This window comes from Sapajus apella, unplaced genomic scaffold (genome assembly GCF_009761245.1).
Source record: "Sapajus apella isolate SASKATOON/1434 unplaced genomic scaffold, GSC_monkey_1.0 scaffold26, whole genome shotgun sequence".
Taxonomy (NCBI): domain Eukaryota; kingdom Metazoa; phylum Chordata; class Mammalia; order Primates; family Cebidae; genus Sapajus; species Sapajus apella.
Window position 1 is genome coordinate 14611771 of NW_022436966.1, and position 23409 is coordinate 14635179.

Here is a 23409-nt window from a genome sequence, read left to right on the forward strand (position 1 = left end):
AAACTATAATGGCACCAGAAGGTGTTCCATCCTGGGACAGAAAAAACCTGAAATGCATGATGTCAAAAGTATAACATAACAGAAAAATGGATGAGATTTTTGCTTCAATTTGATAAACTTCATATTATATATCTATACACACGCACACCATATATATGGTGTATATATACACATATATAACTTTATGACATATATATACACACATGCACACACACATATACCATACATATCCCATATATATATATAACTGTGTTTGTGTGTATATGTATATATATGTATGTGTATATGCACATATATATGTATATGCATATACACACATTTATATATGTATGTCATATATAACTGTAATATACATATACATATGGCATACAGTTTTTATAAGAAAACAGCAAGCATCTTTTTTTTTTCTTTGAAGTTTCTATTTTATTCAAATGTCATGAGATTTTTCACAATGGAAAATAGTTAAAAGAAACTATTACAGTCCCCCATACACACCATGATAAATCTCTTTCAAGACATTTGTGGTCCTTAATCCAAGTGTGAATAGCTTTTCTTACATATAATTTCTCTCTTTGAAGGTATTAAATTATAACTGAACAATGTAAGTGACTCAAATCCTTGATTTTTAAAATAATTTTAAAGCTTTTACAATATATTCTACCACAAAATAATTTCTTTTTTTTCCCGCAACACAGCAAGCATCTTAATAGAAATTGGGTAAAGTAGACAATTCACAAAAAACTACTAATATAAATAAACATAAGAAACTCATTTAACATCATTAGAAATCAAAGAAATTCAAATTAAAAAAATAATGCAAGGTCTTTTTTATCTTTCAGATTGGAATATTTTTATTCTAGCATCCAATATTGAAAGGAAGGCAAGGAAACTGGCCTCTGGAATATTGGTACTGGGAATGCAAACTGGTACATTTCTGGAAGGCAATTTAGCCATGCATGCAAAAAGTTTTAAAATATACAATATTTTTAATTAGCAAATGCACGTGTAGTAATATATCCAAAAGTTACACGTAAAAAAAAAAAGTCCATTTAAAACCTAAGAATCCAGCAAACCCTTCAACAAATTTGTATTGTAGCTATTAAATATGATTGCAAAATAAATAATTTTAATTAAGTGAGGAGGTGTGTATATTTTTAAATAAATTAAGAGTTATGAGACAGAATAATAAACACTTTATTCTCAACTTAGGAAAAAGACATACAAACACAAGAGGAAGACTCTAGAGATATACACTGAAACATACAGCAGAGATCATTTGAAAGGGCTTTATTAAGTGTGTTTTTAGTTTGTTTTTATTTTCTAAAATTTTCTCAATTAGTGTGATGGCTAATTTTATGTGTCAACTTAGCCAGGCTATGGTGCACAGCATATGGTGCCTATGCTACTGTCACAATGAATGGGAAATGTGTACCCTGATCACCTGCCCAGTGCCTGTCTGTGGCAACCCCACGATTCTGACTGTGCTGCCCACCATGTGCAGGTAAAAGATGGCTGCCATCTGTGGGCTCCATAAGCAAATGAAGTTTAAAACATTTTAAACTCATAAGCAGCTGGTCTAGATGTTGCTGTGAAGGAATTTTTAAGTTAGCATTTATTAACATTTATAATTGGTAGATTTTAAGGAAAGCAGGTTTCCCTCTATAATGTGGGTGGCCTCATCCAATCAGTTGAAAGTCTCAAAGGAAAGAATGATGTTCTTTCTGTTTCAAGATTGCAGCAAATAGACTCTGCCTGAGTTTCCAGTTGGCTTGTCCTGTCCTGCAGACTTTGGACTTAATTCTAGGTCAATTCCTACCTGAGTTTCTAGGCTGCCAATCTATCCTACAAATTTCAGAATTACTAGCTCCCACAATTATGAGAGCCAATTCTTTAAAATCAGTCTCTCTCTAGACACACAGACACACACACACACGGACACACGCATACACACACACATTTTGGTTCTGTTTCTCTGAAGTACCCTAATGCAACGACCATCTATTAGTTTTGGCATTAAAAAAAAAAGTCCTAGAAAGGTCTTCAAAAATTAAATAATAAATTAAGAATGAGAAAAAAATATATCAAATTTTCCTGGAGATAAATCAACATGACTGAGAAAAAAGATCCTGTTTCTCCACTTATTATTTAAGGGTCACTGACTAGCATGCACAGGGTAGACAAAAATGTAAAGAAAAATGTTATATCAGCCCCACATAATCACATCTCTGCCATCTCCATTATGTGGGATGACGAAATTTGTCACTTGTCTGCTATTTACAGGTGAAATTTTAATAATTTATACCATGTAACCATTTGCTGATAAGATAAACTGCAGTCCTGAAGGCATTTCACTTGAAAAATAAGAAACATTTTCCATTTTGTTGCCTTTTTATATTAATATCTGCTAGTCTATCATGCTAATTAATAAATGTAGCAGGCAGAGTAAGTCTCAGGTTTTTTTTTCTAATTTTGTTTAATTTATCAAATGGAAAATAATCTAGCAAAGAGTCATTAATTTAATTTCTTCTGAGAGGGAATCATTACTAGATATGTTAAATTTTCAACAATGCAGCTTCAAAACAGCTGTAGTCATGGAAAATTTGTATAGTTTTAATTGAACATCTGTGCATTTTAATTGATTAATTTGAAGAAAATACAGGAAAAGAAGAAAGAACAGTAGGTAAAATGAATTTAACAAACCAGTTTTTTTGTTTTTCTCTGCTTCTTACTTAATTTTTCAGTATAAACAAAACAAGAGATTATCAAACAACATTAATTCATTCCCATGACTATAAATACACTCATATTAATTTAGCAGAGTAGGCAAGCATTTTATGATAGGATTGTTTCCAATTAAAAACATATACAAGGATACATATGTGAACATATATATAGTATTTATTCAGGTTCCTGCCTTTAAGAATGTTAACACAATTCACTTAGGACAACATCCCAAATAGTTTAAAAATACTCCAATGCCCCAACCACAACTGCTGTTACTATTATGCACGTAAGGTTGCATAAAACTAAAGACATTTCTATAATTTTTGCAACACCCAACAGACCATTCTTCCTCATTCTGTTTTCTCTTTTAAATGTATCATTTGCTTATCAACTGACACTTCTTTAATGCCTCATCCATCTCATCAGCAAACTTAACTGTCACAGACATGGAAGTAGCCCTGGATTTCTCATGTTTTTTCCCAGTACTCAGAAAGAATGTGGCTCCAGAACAATATATTATCTACAAAAAGAAGTATGAAAAACCTGTCAAGAAACAGCAGTAAAATAGCCACTCAATTTCCTTAGACACACTGAATTACACAAAACGCTGGGGAGAGTTTGTTCTTGGTTATCATTGCTATTTAACTGGCCAGCACATTCTGTTCTTAAGTAAGATCAAAGATATTTTTGTCAACACCATTTGAAAACCAAGGGAAAGGAAAGATGAAGAGAATCAATGCATTTTTCCATCCTGTCAAGAAATGAAACAAAAGAAAATGTCTCTTTTAGTTAAGGGACAAGTGCAAATAATTCTGCATAACCCTCAATAAAAATAATCATCACGGTAGTAAGATTTAATGATGTTTTTACATCAATTCAGAATTAGTCAAATTTAAAATTTGGGTAAGGTGTTAGTTTGTTCTTTCTGTGCTAGAAGAACGTGCAGAGGGAAATATGCTATTTTAGAAACTGATCTGCCATCTATGTACTTTAAAACTACATGAGCAGCCGTGCGGGGCAGCACAGTGTTTAACCTTATAGCAGTTGCTCATTTGATGTTTTAAGTTCTTTGAAAGCTTTCCATTTAGAAGGTAAATGTGCTAATTACAGATTAGTCTTTTATGTATGTACATTAAGAAAGGTAATAAATAACAAATATCTGGCCACATGTTTTTAGGTATTGATTCTCTATTTAAATGAATATGAGTATTTAGTTTACAACAGTTTATCACTCCCTAACCTGCAAGCAAGTTACTTCCTCTGTCAAGCAGGCTTCCCGGCAATGGTTATACCTATGCAAAGTTCCTCCGTCCTGGATAACTCTTCACATCTTCAGGATTATTATAATTTAAATGTCTTCACCAATTCTCACCACAAATATATAAGATATTCAAATTAGCAAGCTACATATTTCAAATTGGCACTGTTATACAGTATATGTAGGTAGGTGTACTTTAAAGACAAATTTTATCTGTGATGAGAAAAAAAATATTCACCAGAATTTCCTTTAGACTGAGTACAATCTTGGTTGAAAGTAAATCTTTCATAAAATTAGGATAGACTAGAGACAGGGATTACTGTAAAAAGGTATGGAAGTTTTCTGAATGACACTTGTCTCAACCTCAAGGGAATGAGGTGAACTTTAGAGAGTAAAAAAGAAATTGGTGAAAGGCCCCATAAACAGCATAATGACCTTTTCCTCCTTCACTACTTATCACTCTCACAACACACATGTGCATGCACTCACAAACACACACACACACACACACACACACACACACACACACCACACACCCTACAAACTTATTAACTGCTTGATGCTGGTAGACATTTTTTAGTGTGAAAACGAGTAAAGCACTGGGCATTGTATCCCAACCGTCCTATGCCACATGAGACATCCAACTTAGATTCAGTAGCTTCAAGATTCAGAGCAAGTGAGACAAAGAAACATACCACAAACAGAAGAAGGTTACTTATTATCTCAGAACACGCAACTGGTCTCCAAGAGTCAACAGGGCTTACATCATTGGGTTACACAGGTATGAGGCAAACACCAAATTCCAGATTTAGATACACAGCACTGGGTTACACAGGTATGTGACAAATACCAAATTCCAGATTTAGATAATACTTGGCAGAAATATTATAGAGGGGATTTAACCTCAAAAAGGGGTTTAGTCTTTAAGACTCTTTCCAAATGGGAAAACCTATATTTCTATGATTATGTCTGCAGTTGAGAGAAATGACTAGCAAATTATCCTTTTAATTATACTTCAGTTCTATGAACCAATTGCTAAGTAAATCCAGATGTTTACATCAAGGCTGATTTTATATAAAGGTACTCCATTATTTTGCTTTCTGGCTCTAGAACAAAATCTTGTAAGATGTAAACATTTTCTGTTCTCCATAGGTATGACAGCTATGACACATGGCACAATAATATAATCACAAAATACAATCCTATTTAGTTCTAGAATGGAAGCAAAGACATCCAAGATCCCAAGAGAATTTTGGCAATCAGAATATCTACTCACAGTTTTAGGTCCAGAAATCTATAATACAGTGAGTCCAAATATTTACATAAACAATGTCTATTTTTATTTTACTTTTTCCAGTAGTTCCATGTTTATTTGTATAAAATATGGATTTTTAACACAAGAATTTATGGACTGGACAATAGAACAGAAAGAGAATGTGACAAATAAATGTTTAGTACTACAATAAAATAACAGTTACAAATTTGGAGATGAATTATTAAATAAAGTATTGAGAAAATTGGGAAAATATTGAGAAATAAATTATATTAAATTCTTACCATTATGAATAATGAGAATAGTTGAAATTCCCTCATTAGTATTTGGCACAACAAGGATGTCTCATTAGTTTCAGATACCATGAAGAGGTAGAGTTTCTGATCATTACTTAACCATAGTTATCACACCAAGATAATATGATTTTAGTGAAATGCAGAGATATGACATGCTAGTTAGCATGAATAGCATTTTTGCTTATTTATATGAAATAATTTAGACCAGGAAGCTTTTATTTTAGAAACTGGGTCTCACTCTGTTGCTTAGGCTGGAATACAGTTGTAGTCATAGTTCACTGTATCCTCAAATTCCTGGGCTCAAGCAGTCCTCGCACCTCAGCCTCCTGAGTAGCCAAGAATAGAGGTACATGCCCCCACACCTGACTAATTTTTAAAAAATTAGAGAGACCTGCTGTGGTGGCTCACACCTATTACCCCAGCATTTTGGAAGGCTGCAACAGGTGAATCACTTGAACCCAGGAGTTCAAGACTAGCCTGGGTGACATGGCAAAACCTTGTCTCTATTAATAATAAACTATAAAATTTAGCTGGGTGATTCATGCCTGTAACCCCAGCTACTCAGGAGGCTGAGGTGGGAAGAACTCCTGAGTCTGAGAGGTTGAGGGTGCAGTAAGCCAAGATTGTGCCGCTGCACTCCAGGCTGGGGAACAGAGCGAGACCTTGTCTCAAAATAAAAAAATAAATAAATACAAATTTTATAAATGGAGTCTTACTACATTGCCCAGGTTGTATTCAAACTGCTGAGCTCAAGTGATCTTCCTCTCTCAGCTTCTCAAGTAACTGGGACAATAGGTGCAGTGGAAACATCCTATTAATACATATTCAAGTGAGCAAGAAAATTAAGTAAAACCCCAGGGCCAGAACTGAAGAAAAACCTGAAAATCAGAGCAAAACATCTATGCTTGCCCTGGGAAAGGTTGTACGGAGGTGTGCATGGAGATCTTTCTTGGTAATTCCAAAGCTTCGTTTTCAACACAGGCTCAGCTATGAAAAAGAGCCTTAAGTTTCAGAAGAGATGGAAACTGGGACAACCCCTCCTTGTATATCATCATGAAAATCAGGAACTTCATGGGACTACATCCTTAGTGGACTCAAAAAATTCCACCAACTGGTACAAAAAGATGACACAGAAGATTCCCTCTTGAGCTGGAATACAAGACTAAAAAACTAGCTCTGGAAATGTATGACCAAAGGGCAGGTGGAAAAAATGTGGTTTAATTTTAGTCCTATGATTTGGAAATTTCTACATCACGAAACTGGCATAGTAACTGTCCACAGATCAGGATACACCTCAGGACATCTGGTAGAAGATAATGTAAAAATACTCTGTAGATGTATACTCAATACAGATTGCACAGGATTCCCAACATAGCACCATGTTAAGGATGACAGCTCATAGTTTACAACTGCAAATCACATTTTTAAAAAATCAAGAGTTCAGACACAACTAAAAGTCAGTGGTCACAACTAAAAACAGGATTCGTCTTTCAGGACTTCAAAAGATTAAAATAGCTAATGGAAACCAAGTCAACAAATTTTACTTATGTCATGAGAAAGTTACCAGTCATTCAAAATTCTATGAAAGAAAATAGCAACTTTGCCATTTAGAATGAGTAGGTTAATTTGCCTGTATTAATTGACTATCAAGGCTTGATATATCAATTTTAGAAATTTAAATGACAATATGATTGTTAACAGGTCATTTGAAAAAATGTTATGAGTATTTTAATAATTCTTTTCAGGTCTAAAAGGTGTTAAAGTTCTTTTTTCATAAATCAATATTAGAAATAGATAAAAATCAGAAGCATTTATCAAAACTCAAGAATCACATCATAAATGTGGTCATTAATTCAATGAATATTATCTATTTTCTTCCGTGCAGCAGCATTATTTTAAGTGCTGAAAACAAAGTTGAAATTTTTGCGTGCCAGATGCTGTTACATATTTTAATTCCTACAGCAATTTTGAAAAAAAAATTGCAGGAAAAAAAAGCTAATAAGAAAATTAAATTGGAATTTTAAAAATACTAAATTAACCCAAAAGAAGGCAAGAAAGGTGGACAAAATAACTAAAAACCAATGGGATAAATAGAAAAAAAACAGCACATTCTAGGCTTAAACCCAACGATATTCTAATTACACAAAAAACTAAAAGGCAGAAATAGCATGAATAAACAAGGCAAATACAAACATGTATACTAGATGTACTTCAAACATGATAATAGCATAAAGTAAATGGATTGAGAAGCTATATGAGGCAAATAGTAAGCATAAGAAAGCTGATGTCACTATAATAATATCAAAAAATGAGACTTCATGTCACTCTTACTAGAAATAAAAAGGGACATTTTATAATAAGCAAAGGCTCAAATCATCATAAAGACATGACAACCATAAAAGTGTGAGTATCTAATAACAGAGCTCCAAAATACTAAAAACAAACATTGACAGAAATAAAGAAAAAAGTAGATAAATATATGGTCTTAACTGTAGATGCTAACATTCCTTTCTGTAAAACTTATAGAACAAATAGAAAAAAATATAATAGAGATATAGGATATTTTCAGAATTGACCTCATTGATACTTATAAAATAGTACACCCAACAACTTAGAATACAATGCTTTTTAAGTACACTGTGGACCATAAATGAATCTAAATACATTTGAAGGTTTGAAATCTTATAGTACCTGTTTTCTTATAATGACAGAATTGAAATCTGGAACCAGTAAAAATAACGTAGTTAGAAAATCCCCAAATATTTGCAAATTAAATAGTAGACCTAGTTATCTGTGGATCAAAAAAGAATTGATAAAGGGAACTTAGAAAATATTCAAACTGAATAATAACAACTCAGCATATCAATAATTGTGGGACACAGCTATGGAAGTAATTGAAGAGGGATGTGTAGTTTTATATGTTTATTTTAAAAAAGAACATTAAAGATATAAAGTCAGTGATCTAAGTTTCTATCTTAAGAAGACTTAAAAAGAAAAAAATAAACCCAAGTAGAGAGAAGGAAATAATGATAAAAGCATGATCAATGAATTCAAAAACAAACAGTAGAAAAAAATAACAGGACCAAAATTTGATTTTTAAAAGATTAATAAAATTGATGAACCTGTTTTAAAACTAATTTTAAAAAGATAGAGTACAGGAATATCAGAAACAAAAGTGGGGGTATATCACTGATAGACATTAGAGATAATAAAAAATATATTAAGAAAATATTATTTACAAATTTATGTTCATAAATTCAACAATTTTGGAGAAATGAATAAATTCCTTATAAAACAAAACTTGCCAAAGTGATACAGAAGAAACAAAATCTGCATAGCCACTTATCAAGTAATTACATTTAAATTATCATTTAAATCTGTTCCACAAAGAAAGCTCCAGATCTGGCTGGTTTTACTGGTGAGTTCTATCAAACATTATTATAACTCTTACACAAACTCTTTCTAAAAATAGAGAAGGAGGGCTCATTTTTCAACTTATTTTATGAGCCAACATAACTCCAATATGAAAACCTCGCAATGATACTGTTCAGGAAACAAAAACAAAAACAAAAAATTATAGACTGATATTGCTGTGGATATATACACAAGCATCTGTAACAAAATATTAGCAAATTGAATGCAAACTATATAAAACAGCTAATACATCATAATCAAGGTTATGACAATATATCATGCCTAATATATCTAACACTGATTCATAACTGAAAATAAATCAATAAAATGCATCATATTAACAGAATGAACAGGAAAAGCCATTTGATCTTCCCAGTAGATGTGAGGTAGAAGGTGGGAATTGACTCGGGGGGTTGGGCCCAGACACTGGACCAAATTGAGGACTAGCTAAAACCAGTAATAGGGTAGAAGTAGTTTACCATAAGACATGCCTGCCACTGTGCCATGTCAGTTTACCATTGTCATGGCAACAGCCAGAAGTTTACTAAACCTTTCACAGCAATGACCAAACAACCCAGATGTTACCACCCTTTTTCTAGAAATTTCTGCATAGTCTGCCCCTTAATTTGCATTTAATTAAAAGTGGCCATAAATACATGGCAGACTGCCTCTCAGCTGCTACTCTGGGCATGCTCTCTATGGGATAGCCTGCTCTGCAAAGAGCAGCACCTCTGCTGCTACTGTACACTGCTTCTTTAATAAAAGTTGCTTTCTAGGCCAGGTATGGTGGTTCACACCTGTAATCCCAGCATTTGGGCAGATCACTTGAGGTCCGGAGTTCAAGACCAGCCTAGCCAACATGGCGAAACCCATCTTTACTAAAAATACAAAAAAATTAGCCAAGTGTGGTGGCACACGCCTACAGTCCCTGTTGGGAAGCTGAGGTGGAAGGATCACTTGAACCCAGGAGGCAGAGGTTGCAGTGAGCTGAGATTGTGCCACTGCATTTCAGCCTGGGTGTCACAGCAAGACTCCATCTCAAACAAAACAAAACAAAACAAAACAAACACCAATTGCCATCTAACATCTCTGGCTCACCCTTGAATTCTTTCCTGGGTGAAGCCAAGAACATTCTCAGGCTAAACCCCAATTTTGGGGTTCCCCTGCCCTATATCATATGCAAGGGATAAAATGATAAAATGGCAAAATGTAATATCCATTTATGGTAATAAAAAATCTCTTAGAAAACTAGAGAGAGAACTATCTCAATCTGATAAAGGGTATTAACAAAAACCCGACAACAAACATCATATTTAATAGTATGTATTGAATATTTTCCCTCCAAAATTGGAAATAAGGCAAAAGTTTCTACTCTTACCACTTCATTTTACTGGAGGTCTTCTATGGTGCAATAAGACAAGAAAAGGAAATAAAAAGCTAAAATTGGAAAAGAATAAGTAAAATCTTTATTCAGAAAACTTAAATGTATACAAAGAAAATTCTAAAGATTCTACAAAAAAGCTACTAAGTTCCAGAAGATTTTCAGACAACAGTTTTAAAAGTCAATTTTAATTCTAATCATACACTTAGCAAATATTGAAATATAATTAATTTCAAAAAAGCAGGGTACTTTACAACAGTAATATTAATGATCTTGAGATAGCTTTTCAGATAAACCATCTTTTATAAGCCTTTGTTTCAGGCTAACACAGAAAGCTGGTATCAAGCAAAATATATATTACAATACACAGAGGAGTCTGGAAGTATAAATATCCTAAAAATATCAGGAATTACAGATTACTTTTATTTTTCCATTTTGCTTGGTTGAATGTTCTATTTTATCCAAATAATAAGGCATACTTATATTATTAAATATAGTTATTAACCTCAGGCCAGGTGTGGTGGCTCATGACTGTAGTTCTATCACTTTAAGAGGTGGAGGACAGGCAGATCACTTGAGGCCAAGAGTTCGAGACCAGGCTGTCCAACATGGCTAAACCCATCTCTACTAAAAATACAAAATTTAGCCAGGCATGGTGGCACACACCTGTAATCTCAGATACTCTGGAGGCTAAGGAACAAAAATCATTTAAACCCAAGAGGCAGAGGTTGCAGTGAGCCAAGATCGTACCATGGCACTCCAGCCTGAATGACAAAAGAAAAAAAAAAAAAAGTTATCAACCTTCAAAATGCTATTCCAAAAAAAATGATTTCACCATTACCTATGACAGAGTTAATTTGGCAAATTATTTATAATCGTCTTCTTTTCTTTTATTTTTTGACAGGGTCTTGCTCTGTTGCCCAGGCTGAAGTACAGTGGCACTAATATGGCTCACTGCAGCCTCAGCCTCCCAGGCTCAAGTGATCCTCCCATCTTAGCCTCCTGAGTAGCTAGGAAAACAGGCATGCACCACCACTCCTGGCTAATTTTTTTTGTTTGTTTTTTTGTAAATATGGTGTCTCCCTACATTGCCCAGGCTGGTGTCAAACTCTCAGCCTCAAGCGATCCTCCTGCCTCAGCCTACCAAAGTGCTGAGATTATATGTGTGAGCTACCATACCCAGCCTAATTATTTTTCTGAACTCAAAATATTTATTATAAGATCTTTTCCAAAGTCAATATTAAAATATATAAAATTCAAAAATATTCATCAAGACATAAAAATATCATTGTGTACCTTTAAATAGGATATCTACTATATAGAGAAATTTAATTCTAAGTGAGGAGGAAAATAGGTAAAATCCATTGAATGTCAGACTTGTCATAAATGTTTTACATATATGATCTTTATTCCCCCACCAGAACGAGCAGACACTAATATTTTCTCCATTTTCACCTGGTAAAACTGAGTCACCCAGGGCAAAACAACTGAGGTGAAATGACATAGCCATAGGTGTCAGTGGTAGCACTCAAATCTAGTGAATCTGATTTTGGGCTCTACAGTCTTAACCAATGTGCAGAACAGAAGGCTCAGGGGTAAACAAGATGAAAATGTTTCTGTTCTCATGAATCTCACATGTTAGCAGTAAAATACATAAAATAAATAAATCAATAAGAAAGTAATTAGACAATGATAAACTTTGAGGAAAACAAAACACAGTGATATAAAAGATCATGGAGACATGTTTTGGGAAATCCTATATGAGATGGCATTTACTGAAACCTCAATGACAAGAAGCAGCCAGTCCTTTAAAATTCTTAGAAAGGCTGATCCAAGTAGATGAAGCATCTGTGCAAAGACCCTGAGTCAGAGCAATATTGCTGTGTCGGAAGTGTAGGAATGAGGGTACATAAGAGATGACTTGGAAAAGTAGGGCCTCAGACTATGACAGAAACTTTGTCCTTTATCTTCAGTGTGATGGAAAGGCATTGGAGGGATTTAGGAAGAAGGTGGTATCATGATTTACTTGTTTTTTCAAAATGTCCCTCTTGGTGCCATATGGAGCATGGGTCATAAGGAAGCAAGAGAAGAAGCAGAGAGACCAGGAGGCTATTGCAGTGGCACAGGCGAGAGTGGCAGGTGACTTGGCACATTGGCTAAGGTGGAGATAGAAAAGACAGAGTGGACAGGTTGGATATGTTCAAGAGATAGTCTCAGCAGGACTTTCCATCGGATTAGTGCAGTGGGCGAGGACAGAGGAATAAAGGATTATATTTAAGTTTTGGGTTGGGCAACTTCACATGGCGGTAATATTTTTTGAAGTACACATGATTAGGGAATGAGATGGCGCCTGAGGGGAAAATCAAGCTAAGCTTTCAGTGCTTATTATACATTTAGGGTGAGAATTTGAAGTTCCATGAGAGAGGTCACGTTGGAGATGGAAATTTTGCAGCCATCAATCTATAGATGGTGTGTAATACCTTGGGACTGGATGAAGTCACCAAGTGGGAGTGTGTATGTAGAGCAAGTATGAACCCCAAGCTAAGTCCCTGGGCATTCTAATTTAGAAACTAGGCAGGGGTGGACAGGACGTGGAGAATACTGGAAAGAGCAATCACTGAGGTTGAGAAAACTAGGAGTAGCACAAAAAGCAAAGGATTAGCAATACTACTACAAACCCAAAAGGAGGGAGTGCTAATCTAGGTTGAACTCTTTCAAGTGTTGAGTGAAAGAGAGCTGTATCTTACTTTAGGCCAACAATATGCTCTTGCAAATCTTGTATAAATTTAAATTTTAATGACTCATTCTTACAGAAGAGCCTGATACCTCAAAGAACACTAAAATGAAGAATTTTATAAAGTCGAAGATATTTTCTAAAATAAGAGTGCATCTCGAAAAAAATCAAATGAGTAAACCAAGATTTTCACATATCCGCTTGCGTAAAGCAGGATTTAACTTGTAGTAAGTATTCCAAATTATGGTGAAATTATTTTAAGGGTTGAGTTTAATTTCAGATGCCATCAGAAGTAAACTCTAACATTTAGGTCATACATTTATGCTATCTTTATATTCCAGAGCTCATATGAAAAGTTGTTATCATAGCTTCTAACATTTATTATATGTTTATTTTATATTAATTAATTTAATCCTCACCCAAAGCTTATTAATTAAATGACTTTATTATGCCCACTTTTTTAAGATAAGGAAATTACTCTAAGAGAGGTTTAAGTGACTTTCCGTGTCAGCTAGGATTTCACATTTGTTGTAACTACAGACTTTGATTTCTATTTCTGTGACACAGTTAAATACCTCAGGGCTCTGTCTTTAAAATGTCATGGTAAAGTTTGTTCTCTCCCTTCTTTACTCTGCTCTCCATTTTCCTTACATATCCCTCCTGCCAATAAGAGAGAGACAAGAAAAACAAGGTAAAATAAGAAGTGGAAAATAAAGGAAATGAATGAAGAGATAAGCATATCTGAAAACTCAGCTACAGAAGTGATTATGATTGCGTTTTGAGTCTCCTGGCAGCACAGGCAAAAAGTAACACACAAGAGATTACAAAATTTTGATTATCTAATGAAAGGAAACATATCACTTAGGTAAGAGACCTTTTTTGTACCAATCCATAAGTCGAGTATTTCTTAATGTATTTATTCTAGGAAAACCAAACCATACAATGATCGGAGACTTCAAAAGCAATTCCTCGAAAAATAAAGAAATATTCGTCATCTGTGCTTAGAACTTTCTATTAAAAATGTGGTCAACAGCTTAGCATTCTTTAGAATAAAATGTCATACAGTTCATGGTTATGTCAGCTTTTTAAAGCAACTTTAAGAGATTTCCAATGACTTCAGAACCACAACCCTGAACTTTTACAACTGTCTACATGGGCTCAGTAGAAGTAAGACCTATTATATACTCTGTACAAATGGCCTGTGTTACGTATCTCTGAGCAGCAGCAGCATCTGTATAAAAAAAAACCTTGGCAAAATTTCCAACACAATGCTTACCTCTCAGCTCCAATATATGTCCATTCACAAGCAAACTGCCATGGGTTTTAACCAATGAAAAATCCATTTGTTTTTAGAAAACTTCCTCATTATTAGCTAATATAACAGAAATGACCAAGAAGAACATGACTTCATATGAATTAAATGTAAATGTAACTCAGAAGCTTTCTTCTTGTTGAATTAGATAATCAGAACTATTAAACAGTATTTCAAAATGCTTTTCATAATCCAGGGGCATTAATGTCATGTTCAAATCACTGTGGATTTTTGTTGTTGTTGTTGCTTTTACTATTCATAGGGATACAATGAGTCATTGGCACATTTCCAGTGTAAGATGCGTCTGAATAATACATGACATGCCCTTTAGCTAGCATCATGATGCCAGATTTAAAACAAGGTAAGAAGTTTCCTCCATGTACACTTGCAGTGTTCAGCTGTTCATAATCTATAGCGTTAACAATTTATCATCAAACCCAGCGACTTGCTGCCAACTTATCAAACTGGCCACTGGATGCATATGATCAAGTCTGAGCATCTGGCTCTCCTCTGTTCCTGACATTAGCACAGACAACAGAATCAGTGGACTATTGAATGCAATTACAGTAAGCGAGACAGACAATAAAGATTGATAGCGCCTTCTCTTTTTATCACACACAAAACTAGTGGGGGTTAAAGCTTTGCCTTGAGCTGCCTTCATTTAACAATGATTGAAAATATGCAATTGCGTTGGTAAAACACTGTAGCCTGTACCACTTCATTTACTGGACACATTATCAAATTAAATGAAAAGTGAACTGCCAAAAGCAACAGTTATTATATATTAATGATGAATATTTACTTAGCATTGTTCACAAATCATACAGAGAACAGAATCCTTCTTGTTATCTTCTTTGCAGGTTACAGTTGAGTAGGTTTAACATTTCTATGTTTACGTTAAGTCTTCTGTCTACAAATCTCTAAATACAGACTTGCACGGTTGGTTTTGTGACTATCCATGTGATTACAATATATAATTAATAAAATGCCCTAGTTGTAGATGAATCCTAATTATTGAATAGCTTTTCTCCCCTTTATAACAATTCTCATTCTTGTAGCTACTTTTAAAGCAACAGAAACATAACCAAGGGTGTATGTTTTGACCCAAAGGTTAGAAACTCTGGCTTTATTGAGCTTCCAAAACATGGAATGGAAAGAAGACTCTCAAGATACAGAAAAGCCACAAATATATACTTTATATTTCTCCCCAAAGAATATTGTTTTCACAGCCGTTAAGGTATATAACAGTTCACGTATAATTTGACCTACAAAACAAGAAATACTTAAGGTGTAGAAGGCAAAATGGGACAGCATAGAACTATTGAGCAGACAAGGGAAACAGATGCTATTCCACAGTTCATACAAGAGGAAATTGCATTCTAAGCAAATATCAATAGATCTGAAGATACAAAATAAGCGTCTCATTGAAAAGTGGACAAACATTTGGTGTGCATTCCAGTATGTCAGAAAGACACGATAGCAGCAGGTATGATTATTCCAAGTGATGTAGATTAATTTGAGGTTCTTTTTAAAATACACACATCTGGCCCTTCCTTTCAAAGGATAGATGCTAGAAAAGAAAGTATTCATATATGAAATGTAATTATGTCTCTTTTCTAGGAGCTCAATAAGAAAAGAAAAATAAGAAAAGGTAAAAGCAAACAAGAAGCAGAGAATCGGTCATAAGGTTTCTAAACCAACCCCCTGGTTACTCTGTAAACAATTAAATATATACTAGGAAGTGATGGAGTTTGGAATGAGTGCACCGGCCATATACAGTTAAAATAAACAGCAGCGAGAAGTGTAGGAAATACAGCAAGTGTGAAAAACCCACCAAAGTTATAGCATCATCACAGGAGACTGAGTATCTGCGAGCTAAAAAGGAGTGCTGAATCAGTCTTCATGAAATGTAAAGGAAACAATTATGTTCTCTAAAATTTACCTTCGAGCAAAATCTAACTGAAATCACTCATTCTAGGCACATTCGGATTCTAAGGTCCATGTTGCCTTTAAATCCTTTGGAGATGTGTCACCTTTGCCAATATTCTCAAACCCAATTAACCCCTAGACTTATCTCAGGAGTTTCTTAATATGAAGATCCCAAGAATATCTGGCAAGTAAAATATGAAAGAGCAGACAGAAAACCTATCATGTCAAGCTACTGTCCAAGATCCAGCTTTATCTCAAGTCAATAATATTTTCAGTAATGTTTTGGGGGATCACTATAAAAATTTTAAATGAAAACATAATATAAGCTTTTGGCAACAGATTAACACACTACATTTACTACACGTAGAAACATGGAAGAACGCTCTTGCCATCCCCTCAGTAGTGCACCACAGAGGTAGTTACTTTTAAATGTAGAAGGGTCCTGATAGTAGTGCTATGGATTCATTTTTGGTTTATTTATAAGTATGCATACTTTACATTAAAAAATTAGACTACTCATACTATTTTGCTATGTTTTGTTTTTGAGACAGGGTCTCATTTGGTTACCCAGGATGAACTGCAGTGGCACTATCTCAGCTCACTGCAACCTCAACCTCCCAGGTATAAGCGATCCTCCCACCTCAGCCCGACAAGTAGCTGGGACTACAGACACATGCCACCATGCCTGGCAAATTTTTGTATTTTTTGAGCTTGACTGCATGTTCTATTTTTTCCAAAAAATAAGGCATACTTATATTATTTCTTCTATTAATTGCTCATTCATATCCTACACTCTCTTCTGTTGTGTGATTTATCTTATTACTTTCTGAAAACTCGCTACTTGATGTTGAATTTGTATATAATGTACACATACAAGTTTTTGTCTGTTCTTTAAAATGATCTTCCTCAACTCACAATTATAAAAAAATCACCTTGTGTTACACGTTTATATTTATATAGTGTTTAAAGTTTGGATTTTGAATATATCTGAAATGTATTTTTATGTATAATATGAAAATATGTGGTTTTTTTTTAACTCTTCCAAGGGATTCTTATTCCCATTCAAGTGTACCAGTCACTGTCATAGATTGCAATGCAGCCCAAATGCCTGGGATTGAAGCCTGGCAAGTCTTTTTTACTCCACTGTGCATCTTAAATGTGAGAAAACGTACCTGTCTTATAGGGTTTTGGAGAATACTGAATGAGATAAGACATATAAAGAGCCTAGAGAGCCAGATCCCTTAGCTCAGGAAACCATGATCACTGCATTCCAGTCTGGGTGACAGAGCGAGACCTTGTCTCAAAAAAAAATTTTTTTTTAAAGTCAATTAAATTAAAAAGAGTCTAGCATAGTGTATCCCATGGAGATACCAATACATAGCAGCTTTTTACCATTAGCATTATTATTTTAGCATAGCTCAAACATCTTGTTTTTTTGTATCCAATTCAAAGTGTATGCTGGGATGAAAAGGCGAAGCCCTATCTCTAAAAAAAAAAAAAAAATACAAAAATTAGCCTGGCACAGTAGTGCACACCTGTAGTCCCAGATACTCGAGAGGCTGAGGTGGGAGGATGGCTTGAGCCTGGGAGGTCAAGGCTGCAGTGAACTCAGATCTCACCAACTGCACAGCCTTCACAACAGAGTGAGATGCTGTCTCAGAAAGAAAAGAAAAAAATAAAACCCAACTTCTCTTAAAATTCAAGGGCAGAGTCTTCATGTAGATTTTCCTGAGAGGTTTTGTTTTAGTTTGTTTTGGTTTTTGTTTTGTTTTGTTTTTTGTTTTGAGGCAGGGTCTCACTTTGTTGCCCATGCTGGCGTACAGTGGCACATTCATAGCTCACTGTAGCCTCAACCTCCCAGGCTCAAGCTATCCCCCAACCTCAGCCTCCTAAGGAGCTGGCAGTATAGTAATATGTCACCACACCCAGCTTTTTTTTTTTTTTTTTTTTTAATAGAGATGGCTTCTCCTTATGTTGCTCAGGCTGGTCTTGAACTCCTGGGTGCACATGATTCTCCTGCCTCAGACTCTCAAGGTGTTGTATGGGCCTGGGCCATGGTGCCTGACCCTGGGAGTCTTAAAAGTGTTGGCTGATAAAAGTCAACCTCAGTACATACAGCCTTTTGGGTGTTACTGCCAATGTTACGCTTAATCAAAGAATGTGTTTGGCTCTTGACTACACATTTTGAAACGCTTGTGGATAACCTCTGTCCGACATCCCAGGTCTGAATATCCAGTGGTCCAATAATATGCTTGGTCCTCCCAGGCTAGGAAGCCACTGTCTCTTGGGGACAAAGTGAGGGCCTGGTGACTAGCACCTCTGCAAGATCACAGGGCACATGCTAGGTCTGTTCATTCATGCTGCACAGGTTGAGATTCTCCAGAGAAGAAAAACTTGGGTTCTTAGTGACCCACAAAGTATCAGAAGACCCCAGCTACTCACTCCTCTCTGTTTTTCTAATGCTGCTTATCAACCAAAGGTCTTTCTTTTGCTTTGGCAAGGACAAGAGATGGCAATAAAGCCTGTTTGTGCTTTATCTACACTTTTTGAGTCCATCCAAGCCTCTATCAAAGTCCACTTAAAATAACTCTAAGAAAGAATCTGCTGCTAGCTCCCCCTCTAAAAGCAGGAAATAAGTTTGTAATCAAATGAAATTCAGAAAAGGTATTACATTTTGTCCAGCAGCAGTATACAACATAGAATTCTATAAGTGTCTGTGGTTATTACAGTTATTGGATAAATACTATTTACGGATCACTTACTGTGATCCAGGGAACATGCTAAACACTTTACATGTATTATCTCAATTAATTCTCCCAGCAACCATTCAAAAAGGTTCTTTTTATTATCCACAGAATACAGAGAAATAGTAGGCAAATGTGGCTGAGTAACTTGCTAAGGTCAGGGAACACGGCAGAGCTGACTTGAATTTAAAAGAAAAAAAAATCAAGCAAAATTTGTTTTCTTAAATAAGCTTTCTATCTTTTTCCCCAAACCTTACTTCTTAAAACAACAAAATACATCCACTTAGAATCTTTGTAATAAATTACTTTCAGTCCAATATTAATAAAAATGCAGAAGAGAAGGATAGTGGGAGGAATAAATCTCTAAATAAGCAAGCAAAAACAAATTTAAAAATTACAATTCTACTAACTATTTTGGAAAGTCCAGTTATTATGGTCTGAACTGTGTTCCCCTGAAATTCGTATGTTGAAGTCCTAACCCCCAATACCTCAGAATGTAATGGTATTTGGAGATAAGGGCTTTAAAGAGCTAATTAAGTTAAAATGGGGTCTTTAGGGTGGACCCTAATCCAACGTGACTGCTGTCCTTATAAGAAGAGGAAATTTGTGCATAAAGGGGAATGACCACGTGAGAAATAGAGCAAGAATGCGGTCATCTGCGGAGCAAGGAAAGAGGCCTCAGAAGAAACCAAGCATGCCAACACCTTGATCTTGGGGGGGCCAGAATGCGGGATTCACTGAGAGTTTCACTGTAACTCTTCTACACTGAAGTGTTATACACTGTAGAAGTACAGCTTCTACATTGGCTACTAGTAACTGGCAAGATTTTTCTTACATAAAAGTGGGAGTCCAAAGGGTACAAAGACAATCTTGGAAATGGAAAAAATAACTATTTTCACTTGAGTCTTATCCCTATTTTTAAAAACATGACCTTTGAAAAATTACCTGTACAGCGGTGGGTATCTTCTTGTTTTGTTTGTGTGCTCTTTCTCTCTCTCTCTCTCTCCCTCTCTCTCTCTCTCTCTTCCTCTAGCCCTTTCTTCTCCTGTTAACATTTTATTCAGCATCCTTACATGTGACAGGCTTCATTCTCTCCACAAGTGGACAGGTATGCTGATTAGGCGAAGAATGCATTCAGCTATAGAGGAATGCATTAACTAGAGACATGGAATGAGGTTCTAACCAACAAGCTCCTTAACATGCAATTCAGCTTCAGTATTGGTTAAGCCAAACAAGAAGCAAGAAATCAACTATTGCAGCCACTTGTGGCTTACCTACTCACATTATCTCATCACAACAATGGCTCCCTTTTTACCATCAGTCAATGGGCTAGAAGCAAAATCAAACAGTGGCCTGAGCTTGATCAGTCTCCTGATCAGAGCCATGCTCCCCTAGAAGCTGTGGGGTAACTGGCTTTATGCCAGAATCAGCTGTCCCTCATTTTGGCTCACTAATAAACTTTCCTTGTTTTTGTTTGGATCTTAATGACCTCAACCCTTCACAAGACGTTTGTCTCTTTATTTTTCTCCCCGACATAAACATAAAATAGCAGATAACCTAAAGAAATAAATATAATTCAGATGTAAAATAAAGTATACCTACTAGTGTGTATATGCATGAGTGAGTGTCTCATTGGAATGCACCAGATTGTACTAAATGACAGAAATTTCCCAAGGGAAGATAACCTCCAGATACTGCTACAAAGCTTTATTCCCCACACTCTGCAAATTATTTAATTTAAACACTGCTTGATATGACTCTCCTAGGAGAAGGGTGCTTTCCCAGATCCATTTTTAATTTGCTGGTGTGTATATGCATGTGGGCCTATAGAACTGGCCTCGCAAATGTTCACTTTGCTAAGAGAATCTGAGCAAAGGCTTCAGATTGCATAACCAGGCACTGCAAATTGCTGTCTAAAACTAGGAAAATGGTGAAACGCATATGAAATCCCTTCTTCTTTTTGGCAAGGAAAAAAAAACTATAAAGATTCAAGCATCCATCTGCCAGGGCCCCCATACCCAGATACTTTCCATTTCCTTGAGAAACAGGACTAAATTTTTTTAAATAGCATGTGTGTCTGTGCAGGTATGTGCTAGCATGTGCACCACTGTTCATTTTTCACAGAAGATAGTCACATTTATTGATGCATTTCACTAAAGCAAGAGAAGCAACACAAAGATTAAAGAATCATTTCTCATCAGCATTGGGAAGTGCTGTATCATGTGCCAGGGACATAATTTATAGTATTCTTTTAATCCTGCTTCTTCTACTTGCTTAACTTTTACTGCTTTTCTACAACATAATCAGAAAAGAATACCTGGTAAAACAAAACCTTGAGTGTCCTATTACGAATTTTGCCAAATTTCGCCACAAAAAATCTTGCCCTTTTAAAGAATGTGTGGGTTCCATTAAAGAATTCATGAATTTCTCTGCAGACAGAATTTCTTTACATATGGCTACACAGAAGGGCTAACCCCACCACACATGCAACCTTGAACACACAGGGCCTACCCTAGAGATTGTCTTGTTACCTCAGCTAAATCCATTTAAAAGCAGATAGGCAATAGACAATAATTTCAATATTGACTTACTCTTCTTGCTTCTTCATCAGAGCAAGCTAACAGGATGTGAACTCCTTTCACCCTTCACCTCGTCTTCCTCTAGTTCTCTCCCTATGTGGTATCCTCTGCACTGGTAAGGTGACTGCCTTCCTCCTGCCAGCCTAGTTATTTACTGACATGAGCTTGCATTCTGGGGCATTATCAGCTTAATGCATAATTCAAAATCTCTTGCAAGTGGCCTGTACTTTTGCCTTATCCCCTGCATCCTGAATGAAAGATAAGAGGAAGTATTTCCAAAGTGGGCACAGAGAATTCCTGAACATTAACATTGCACCCCCACCCCCAACTCCTCAGAAAACTGCATGCTGTGCAGCTCCCACACACCTTCACAAAGGCTGTATACTAAGGAGAAAACAGTCCAAGAGATGGTCAAAAGTTTATACCAAGTGGGCACCCAAGAAGCTTTCAGATAACGAGGTCTCTAAAGTTGAAAAGAAAAATCACAATTATTACCTTAAGCATCACATCCTAGCCTGGCAGTCAGATGTTTTCAGCAAATAGTTTCAAACATCTGTAAGTCAAAAAAAGAAAAATCAGCTTTAGTATTTTTTTCAATGGGCAGGGTAAGGTACATGTGTGTTGGATGGGCAGAGAGGAGAGTGAATAGGAATACGGGCCAATGAAAAAGGCTTCTTAACATGTTGAAGGAAAGAAGAATAATCCAATAAAGAGCCAAGAAGAGGATAAATGGGAGAGAAGGAGGGTGAAACGTCAGGATGTAGATGAACTGGGGGAGAGGAAGGGAAGAAAGAGGCATTGGAGAAGAGCAGACTACAAGATTAACTATATTAGAAGGTTAATTCAGTGAGAACCAATTCAGCAAAAATGGCTGGAATGATTTTTTTTCTCTACTTAATTGACTATCTTCTGATTGTGTTGATTAAATTAACTAGAGAAAATAAGTGGATAAGCCCACCTGCAAACACTCAGATTCAGGTAACCTGTATGCTCTGACTTGAACACATTAACAACTTGACTGACATGAACATGCCCACATGCATACGTATGCATGTGCATGTATGTGGCAATGTTGATTTTGTCAAGAATTAACATCACTGCCCCCCCAGAATTTTCACAAGCATGCTATATATATGCATATATACAATATATACTCTGAGCTTTGCTTTCTATGATCCAAAGATTATCTTTCTGGAAAGCAGTTTGTCCTCAATAGAGGAAGTACGCTGTATAAATGTACAAACATTTTTTGTCAGCATGGCTTTTAAAATTCCAGCTCACCTCCCCTTAATGTACTTCTGTGAAAGTCAGGACATGATATTAAAAATCAGAAGGTCACCAATATCATTTGGACTTATTACTAAATACGGGATTCTAGTAGATGCTTTTTACATGCATTTTTGAGTCTACCAAGCAACAATGCCTCCTTTCTTATAAACATAAAGACATGAATTATTAAAAAATTAAAGACATGTAGAATAATGGTCTTCCATAGGAAAAGTATTTATTTCAACTTCATCATTCATAGTTTATTGCATTGATTTTTTTTCATCAGTTTACTTAGTATTAGGCTTCCACTGAACTCATCAATAAGAAATGAATTTTGGTAACTTTCAAGTCCACTATATTATTTTTCCTTTTATTTGTAGTGAATTTTTCTTCTCTCAATGGTATTACTGCAATAAGTCAGTCATTATTTCTTTATGTTTTCCTTTCTTTCTTTAGTATTTCATTTCCCTTTACAGCACATCTTGTGATCACAAAG

The 23409-nt window shown here is 35.4% G+C and overlaps 1 protein-coding gene across 2 annotated transcripts in view; it reads right to left on the bottom strand.

Annotated features, from left to right (window-relative positions):
- The window catches only part of LOC116560598, a 582130-nt gene that overhangs the window by 343426 nt on the left and 215295 nt on the right, over positions 1 to 23409 (bottom strand). For both annotated transcript variants that reach the window (XM_032292066.1, XM_032292065.1), the window contains exon 2: positions 22140 to 22197. The gene's annotated coding sequence lies outside the window, so the exon portion shown is untranslated. The remainder of the gene's footprint in view (positions 1 to 22139; positions 22198 to 23409) is intronic.